Source organism: Crocodylus porosus, unplaced genomic scaffold (assembly GCF_001723895.1).
Source record: "Crocodylus porosus isolate Cpor-Errol unplaced genomic scaffold, CroPor_comp1, whole genome shotgun sequence".
In the NCBI taxonomy this organism is placed as follows: Eukaryota; Metazoa; Chordata; order Crocodylia; family Crocodylidae; genus Crocodylus; species Crocodylus porosus.
The window spans coordinates 2,344,579-2,353,650 of NW_017728910.1; the positions used below are offsets into that span (position 1 = coordinate 2,344,579).

At 41.4% G+C, this 9,072-nt stretch overlaps 2 long non-coding RNA genes across 2 annotated transcripts in view; one reads left to right on the forward strand and one right to left on the reverse strand.

Moving 5' to 3' along the window:
• Positions 1–6,040, reverse strand: part of LOC109308689 — a 26,983-nt gene extending 20,943 nt beyond the window's left edge. The window contains exons 1-2 of the long non-coding RNA XR_002100674.1: positions 5,952–6,040; positions 3,050–3,173 (exon numbers count right to left, since the gene is read on the reverse strand). This is a non-coding gene — a long non-coding RNA (uncharacterized LOC109308689). The remainder of the gene's footprint in view (positions 1–3,049; positions 3,174–5,951) is intronic.
• Positions 1–8,847, forward strand: part of LOC109308688 — a 17,067-nt gene extending 8,220 nt beyond the window's left edge. Inside the window, exons 2-3 of the long non-coding RNA XR_002100673.1 lie at positions 8,117–8,120; positions 8,838–8,847. This is a non-coding gene — a long non-coding RNA (uncharacterized LOC109308688). The remainder of the gene's footprint in view (positions 1–8,116; positions 8,121–8,837) is intronic.
• The last annotated feature ends 225 nt before the right edge of the window (positions 8,848–9,072 follow it).

Genomic DNA, 9,072 nt, shown 5'->3' on the forward strand with positions numbered 1-9,072 from the left:
GGGAGGGGGAAGGTGGCATCTATATCCCTGCACAAATCCCATTAGGAAGCACCCCACACCATACACACAGACCTGATACTGATCCCAGGAAAACCCCTGCAAGTGAGCACAGCCCCAAAGAGCTAGACCAGGCTGCTTGGGCATGGGTGAGCATTCCCCTTCCCCCTTCCATGTCATCTGTTAGCCACAGGCATCTGTCAGGTGCAGGCAGGAAGCTTGGGGCGGGAAGACTCACTGCTGGCCAGCAGCCCAGTTGGGCTATGCAGTGCTGCACCCACTTGCAGAGGTTCTCCTGAGATCAGTGTCAAGTCTGTGTGTACATTGTGGGGTGCTTTGTGATGGGTTTGTGCAGGGACACAGCTGCCTCCCTTCCCCCCTGCACTGCCTGCTTGCAGCTGACAGATGCCTGTGGCTGACAGACAACGTGTCAGAGGGAGAGGGGAATGCTCGCCTGTGCCTGGCAGTCAGTCAAGGGTGGCCTGGCTGCTCAGATGTGCTCAGCAGTCTCTGGCAGCCTGGGGATCCTGGGAGGCATGCAAGAGTGCCCCAAACCTGCTGGCCTTGGCTGGCGTAAGCAGCCTGTGCATTTCCTCGCTCCCGAAAGCATGAACACGTGTTCTGTTTGCTACCAATCTACCCTATACCTCATACAGGAAACCCCATAGCTTATACTGATTCTGCCTCAGACTTTTTGAAGTTGTACTTAGCCTGTCATTCTGATTTATCAGGATTGTGGAGAAATCATTCACTTTCTCAAATTGGATTGTTATGGCAGGGGTTAAGGTGACGTAGCCTTTGTGACAATCTGAATCCTTTCCTTGTTATACAATACAGGAGCACTCAACGAGTGGAGCAAATTTGGACAGTCCTTTAGTTCTACAGATCTGTTTTCACATTCTCAGCATTTAGGGGCTGGGGAAGGGAAAGCGGGTGTCAAGAAGCTGAAATTTTTTATCAATATCACATTTAAAAGGGAATTGAATCCCCACTTCCTGAGTCCTAATTCCATCTATTAACCACAAATGCACTCTTCTTCAACCTTAATTCACTCATGGAAGCTAACTATCTCCAGAATTAGTATCCTAGTACTTTCACAATAATTGGATATATGTAATTATAAATCAGCAGCATTTACCAAAAATTTACTTTTACAGCTACATGGTATCAACTCTTCATAGTGTATTAGTGCTCTAGCTGTTTTGGTTTATATACAACTGCACTGTTTGCCACTGTCAAAGATGTCCTTGAAAACATTTTCTTAATGGTCAGATGATATGATAGGAATGCTATGCAGCAAAATGAAAGCTAAGAACTTCATGTTTTTTGCAGCCTGAAAACTGATACATACCTTGCACACAGTAATACTTACAAGATATTTTCAGTGCTTTCCACCTGTGCCTGCAAAAATCTGTGTACCCACTGTGGGAAAATAGGTAAACATGCCTTTAAATATCTCCCAGGAGCAAAAAGGTTCTGCATTTTAAGTGAATATATTTGCAAGTTTTACAAAGACTTTAACAATTATTTTGAAACTTTCACTCTAGCTGCTTGCACCAAATAAGATGCTGCTACCACAGCAAGGTCAACTTAGGAAAGTTAAAGAACAGGGAAAGAAAAAAAAAAACATGCCTTGAAATGACCTATGAACTTGCAGCACTGTTACTTGAGCTCTCCTAAGCTTTGTACTTCTCTCGTCTTTTCTTATTTGGGAGCAGGCACCAGGTACTCACTACCATTGCATCTTACATCTATCTACAGCCTATCACTATACCTTTTTAAGTGGGAGGGAGGAATGCCATTCAGGATCATGCACATCACCTGTCAGTTCTATCACACAATAAGTAGAAGCTAAACCACAATAATTTACCCAGTGATAAATTAAACCAGTGATAAATTATTGTGGTTTAGTTTTACTTACTGCAGGATGAAGTGGAAAATGTAAAAGGGACTGAATAAATTGACAAGTTCCCCTAAGTGGTAGATTCCTCCTTACTTCCTTTAAGCATAATTTAGTGGGAAATGGAGCTTTACATGTCAACAGCTTTTACCTCCTCCAAGATCCAACTTCGTGTTTTCCTTTCTCAAACTTCCCAGTGAAATCTATCAATCCCAGTTGTCTGGGAGAAACAAATCTAACTAAAGAAGAGTTAAGCAGATTTAAATGAGACTAGATGATGGAATGCCTAGATAGCTCTGGGGAAGCTTATTATCTATTGATCTAGTGAGATTAAGATTCTTACATCTCAGTTATGCTTGTCTAGCTTCTTAACAGACAAATGAGTTTAAGCAATCTGTTTCTAGTATTGCCTGTGGTATTTTCCTGCCTCCAACTGCATGGTTCCTACATTATCAATTTAAAGGTGGGAAAAGAAGAGGCAGGCTTTATTTTAACATATATAAAAAGCCTGCCATTATCATATTCAGCTGTGACCAATACATAGTCACTGGCATGCTTCAGCTGTAACACCTGTGAGTATATTCTTTACTTTGTTTCCTTTACTACACAGTGTAATAATAGTTGATTAAAATACTTAACTGAATTTTCTTTCCCTTAATATGCAGTCTTTACTCTTTCCATCTGTTTGCATATTTGGTCAGCTGAGAAGTCTGGGTAATGTGAGAATATCATTAAGTTTTCCAAAGGCAATTCTATCTTTTGATTGATGTCAAACCATAACCACTCTTCTATTGTGAAGGGCAACTTTGACTTTAAAATTTCTTCTTTCCCTATGGGCAAGACACTTCTTGCTGTGGTTTGCATAAACTTTCTTCCAAGAGAAGTGGTGCAGGCTTCTACCCTGGGGGTGTTTAAGAGGAGGTTAGATGCACATCTTGCTGGGGTCATTTGATGCCAGTACTCTTTCCTGCCATGGCAGGGGGTCAGACTAGATGATCTGCTTAGGTCCCTTCTGACCCTAGAAACTGTAAGCAAACGACATGAGGAAGGGAAATGTGCAACCTCTGCTGCAGGTGAGAATGGGAAGGGATGAGAGATGCTGCTAAGCACTGGAGGCGATGGGCTACCAAGAGCAGGGGGAGGAAGTCTTACCTGCTTCCTGGACAAAAAGTCCCCAGTAGCTCCTATCTACTAGGGGAGGGGAGACGTGGGCTGCAAGCACTCCTGCTGTGCTGCTGGTATTTCCTACACCCTCCTTTTAGATTCCTAAATCTGCCTACTAGTAGAATGGAAATGCTAATCAAACTTCAGGATAACCAGGTAAGCAGAATGGCAATTTGATTGTCTACTTGCAACATGCCAGCAGTGGAATGTCTATACCAGGGGTCAGCAACCTACAATCCATGGGCCACATCTGCCCTGTGGACATTAGGCTTTGCTAGCATTTGGTAGTGGGGAGGTTTAGCTGGGGGCACTCTTCCTATATTGCCACAGGGACAAAATACAGGCTGTCAGCATTCTCTTTGTGCCACCACAGGTAGAAGTATTGGCTACAGGTAGGTCCTAGTGCCCACATCCCTGTAATGATGCGAGGTGGGTCATTAGAAGGTGGTTACCACTGGTCTAAACCATTCATGTACAGAGTGATTCTGATTAATTTTTATAGTGCCACTTCATAACCCTGCGCACTCTAACCACAGGGGGGTTCAGCCCCGATGTCTAGAAATGTGGTTGAGCAGTGTAAAGTAAAAACTGAAATTGTTCTAAGTTCTAATACTGTCTGTTGCATTTTTGCTTTTTCTTTCAAGAATGAGGTCCTCGCAAGCTGACGCTTATTGAGAAAGACGTGACATTAAATTCTCTCTTTTTTTCTCTTCCATCTCAGTCAAAGGACTTCATCCTTTGTAGCTAAGGCTACAAGTTGGCTCATCTGGCATTCTTTTAAAAAGGCTGCCGAAAAATCAATAATTCTGGCCCTTCAGAAGTGGATAAAAGGACATTTAGGCAGCATTAGTAAGAAACATTACAGTTTGCCAGTTTACAGCTGCTGTTTAATGTACATTTCATCAATCTTTAGGGAAAAGTAAACTGGGAAGTATAACTAGTAAAGAGACTGACTAGCACAATGCAGTACATTATAGAAATATTAGCAGATATTTAATATTACTTTTAGGACATTCAGGATAGGCCAAAGATGAAAGAGGTATTTCTATTACTGGCTGGTCATCCACTGCTGAAATTTGCTTGGGTTAGTACTGTTGCCCAGAAAGCAAGATAATATTTGTATTAATTGATTGGCCTTCTTTTGCCAAAGGAATTTGACATTTTCCCCCTCAAAAAATGAGCTGACTTTAGAGGGTTTGGCTCACAAATGTACAACAGTAACTGCATGTTATGTCAGACCCAATGTACATTCAGACACCCCACTAATGGACTTTTGCTTGAACAATGCAGCGACCACCACCACAGGTCACCAGGAAGAACATACTGCAGTATTAGACCAGCACTACTGTAGCACCATGCAGGGTCTGATGATATTCCTATTGAAGTCATTCTCATTGTCTTAATGATACAAGCTTGAGTCCTCCATGCTGAGCTGACTTTTGTTTAGTCTTCACCGAGAAGAAAAAAAGGTGTATTTTTAACTTGAATTAACCAGTGTGAGGTAAGAATCTCAGAAACTGTAAGGTAGTTTATAATTGTAAAGTGATTATCAAGTCAAATAAAAGCCTATAGGAGGGAACTAGTCTTTAATTTACCCTGCTAAATCATGTTTAAGCTATAAATTGTCTACTAGGCTTTTACCTTGCATTATCTAACATAATTTATAATTTAACATAAGAAATGCCTTTTCTTCTCCTTCCCTCCCCCCAAGTAATATGAGCCCTCAGCTAGGCAAAGTCTCTTGTGCAAGAGACCTACCAAGAGACCCACCTACCAAGAATCTGTAGTAAAGTGCAAGCTTCCCTACCTGTTAACTCAGTATGCAGAACTGTAGTTAACTCTGAGGTGACCCTTTGAAGTTCTCCATACATGCATGTTTGATGCAGCCAACCTTCCTTGCTGGCTAATTGTTAAGGTTGACTACACACACAGGCAAAGAACAATTTTCAGTAGGTCATAATATGCTCAAAAGTAATTTTTTTACTATTACAAGAACATTTTCTTTGAGTGTATCTGGACTGTTTTCTACCCTGCCTTCTTGCCAATGCTCAGCTTTCTATCCCAGCTGTTAAGGGTTAGAAGCATTTGAAAGGAGGTCACAGAATTGTCTTATATCCTTCACTGCTGATACACTCACTATACTCAAACAGGACCATCTGTCATGAAACTTTCTAATTACGGTCAATCTGAGGCAGAGGTCAGGGCTGGTAATTTACAGCATGAAAAACCAAGAGATTTGAATGTTAATAGTATCTAATACTGGAGGTTAATACAGAAATGCTCCAGCAGCCTTATCTATAGCTGTTGCTAACATTTAGACTATAATATGCTCTTTCAAATACCATTTAAAAAGGCCAAGACAGCATTGTATTTCTCATAAAAATAGGAGCTTGACCAATACCTTTAGCCAGCATTTGTCCCGTTTCCCACCTTTATACAGCATGTGTTCAAGACAAATGTATTTCATTACTACTTGTCTTAGGTATGCAGTATATTTCAAGAGTGAAAAACCATCCTTTGACTTACCATGGAAGGGGTCTATATAATGCAAGAAAGTCACAGAAAGTATATTTACTGGTTACAGAAAAGCAAAACCACAGAATGGCAAGGTCTGGGGAGGGGAAGACTCAGTATAATTAACATTTATGATTAATGTTGTTCGAGATAAACAGGTTTCCAATAGGCATTCTTCAGAAAGTAGAAATTGCACTCAGTCAAAGCCAACAGGAAGGATCATAAGCTAATTCAGATAAAATGCAAGCTAGTTTTATGAGGTAATCTGAATAGTAAATAGCCAAAGGCAATTTTAAAAAGGCAGTACATACCTACTCACACACCAGATAACAGGAAATTACTGAAGGACATTAGAGATTTTTGTAGGAATACTTACCCCTCTATCAGCATGTGTACACTCCTGCGTTTATTTCCCTGGTGAAGAGTCTTCCCCAAGGAATGATCTCACCCACTGGACAAGTCAAAAGTCCTAAGACATGGAGAAAAGCAAAATAGAGCGTCATCCTTCTTTCCCCCTTATAGAGCTGCAGCCACGGAGTTCTTCCTTCTTCATTTTGGAGACTTTCCACTTAAGAGTCTTAGAAAAAATAGGGTTGGAAGGGACCTCAGGAGGTCAACTAGTCCAAACCCCTACTCAAAGCAGGACCATCCCCAACTAGATCATCCAGTCAAGACTTTGTCTAGCCTGGTCTTAAAAATCTCTGATCTGCACATTATAGGAATTGATATGCACTTTATAGCCCACCCCACTTTACCTACTGGACAACAGACTAAGGGTGCAAACAAGCGTTCATCTCACCCAGGTCTTGGTTTAGGTGGTTTACTTTAAGCTACCTAGAGAGGTAGGTGCAGTCATTTGCTGCTGACAGGAGCGGTGCAGGGAGCCCAAGATAAACTTGGGATAGGCAGAGCGGGTGGTAGGACTGGAGGGAACTGGCAGGTCCAGGTGTGGGAGAAGGGTTATCCAGGTGGGAGAGGGTTTGAGGGGTAGGAATACCACAACTCTGGGGCTGTGCTGAGAACACATGCAGACATTTGCAAGGTCAGGCTAACCCCCTCCTAGACTAGGTTAACCCTTTCTCAGTGTAAGCTAGTGCACCTCCTGAGATGCACTAACTTAGATCAGGCATGCAATTTTTTGGCCACTTTAAACCCTCTGAACACCTGCAAGAGTACATCAAGAGTCAAGCCATCCATGGCCCTCCATGGGCTACAGTGTTCTTCTCAGTGCTTGACATTGCAGGGTTTTCTGCATTACTGGGCATCAGTTTACAGGAGTCCAAGCACTTTCCTGATCCCCAGCTCAAGCCTGGAATCCTGTACTACAAAGTGTTCTACTTCCTAATTTAGCTTTTTTCTACTGATGCAGTCCTCCAAACCCTGTCCCCAGCATCTGTTTAAAGGGATCTCTTGCCTAGTTGTCACAGCAACTCCTGTTCTTCAGCAGGTTTCTTCCAAAGCATCCTGAAGCAGTTTTTGCTGATGATTCTCTAGCTCCCTTTAAGCAAATCATGATAGTTCAGTCCCTAGAATAGCAGTATAAAAATGCAAAACCAAAGACACTTCATAGATCTCTCCCCTAGTTCAACAAGATTATTTTTATATCCTTCTTGTCCCTTCCTACCAGGCCCTCCAACTAGTCATGTACCATGAATAACAGCATTGCAGTGCGTCACAGGAAATGTAGTCTTGCCAGGGATCCAAGTCCATAGGGAGGAGTGAGGGCGTGAAGTAATCAAACTACATCTCCCAGGAGGCAACATGCACCCGAGGCGGATCCACTTTAATACTGAGATGAGTCAAAGAAAGAAAGAAAGAAATTTCTAAATTGATATGCTTGGTGCAACTTTGATATTTTGACTGTCACCTTGATTCTAGAGGAATGTTGAAATACTAGGAATTAGTCATGTTGAAATACAGAGAATTGGAAAAATCCTGAATTTTTTGCTACTCTGTTAAGGATACAGTATGAGACCTTGATTAATATATCAGGATAAAGTAATATAGCTTCTGGAAGGAAACAATATGCCTCCCCAATCTATGAAAATTCTTTTAGCATATCAGAAAAATAGCAGATACAAGATTTATTTACATCTTAAAGTCTTTGATCAAAGTTTCTCACAGCAGGCTACTTAAGGAAACAAAGTAGATCTTGGTCAAGGGTTGAAGTTCAGTTATAGATAGGAATATGGCTGAGAAGCAGAAAACAGAGATTAGAAATAAACTGTCACTTTTCAGCATAGCATGAAGTTAACCATGGCATGCCACAACTATAATCCATATTGTTTAACAGATTAATTACCTGAAAAGATCAGGAGCAAAAAAATGGCAGAATTTGCATATGATGAAATATTGGTTCAGTGAAGACTTGAAATCTAGTGAAGACTTCAGACTGATCTACTGAATTGAAGAGAAAAAATTTTAACATGAATTTTTCAGTACTGACCAATGCAAAATAATTCCATTCGGAAAAAAATCATCTGAACTTCTTATAGCCATTTCTGGATTCTAAAATAACTGTATTAACTCAGGAAAAAAAAGATATGTGCATGTGGACAGTTCATTCTGCAGTGGTGGTACACAACCAAATAAATGCTAGATACATTAAGCGAGGAATAAAGTAGTACTGCAAATATAATGGCGCCCTACAAAACAGTGGTATGCCCTCATATATAATACTATATTCATTCTGTTTGCTCAATCTGAAAAAAGGCAAAAGCAGAACTAGAAATAGACAGAGTGAAAGTAATAAAAAAAAAAATTGGGAAAACTTCCATGTAGAGAGAGACTTGGTAGACCATTACTTTCATTCAGAGACAAAATGAACAAGACAGGACACAATACAGATATGCAGAATAATGAAGAAAATATAATGAAGATAAATATAATGCCCTTAATCTCTTTTCTAGAAATGGGATAAAAGAGGGCATCTGCAACAGGGAACTCTTGCCCTGTTACTGGAAGAAGGCTGTGGGGCAAACAGAACCTGCGAAGACCATTTTAAGATCAGAGTTTTTGTGGCTCAAAAGGCTAGGTGCTTGAGAGGCAAATACAGCTGGAAGGACAGACAAAAAATGCTACCAGGGAGAAGCTCTGGGTGGCAAGCTGCCCAAGGGGAAAGAGACAAGATCCCTGTAATCACTAGTAGCCCTGCCACAGGTGTATTGAACTAAAGCAGAGATTACAGCCAAAGGGAAGGCAGCTGGCAGGCCTGAAGGGACTAATAAAAAAATCCCTGTGCTTAGGAAATTTAGGAAAGGAGCTTGCCTTCATCTCTGAGGGGCTCTAGTCCTGACTGGGAAAGATGAAAATCTTTTAGGCAGGCCACTGTGAAATCTGGGGACACAATAAAGGGAGCCCTGGTGCCTAAGGGGCAAAGAGTCCCTTGCCCCCCCCTCCTGACTGGGTTGGCCTAGGATGAAGTTTTATTTTAAGTTGTTTGCTGTTTTATGAAGGCCCAGAAAGGCAGTACTTTTCCTTGTGCTTAGGCTAGTAGG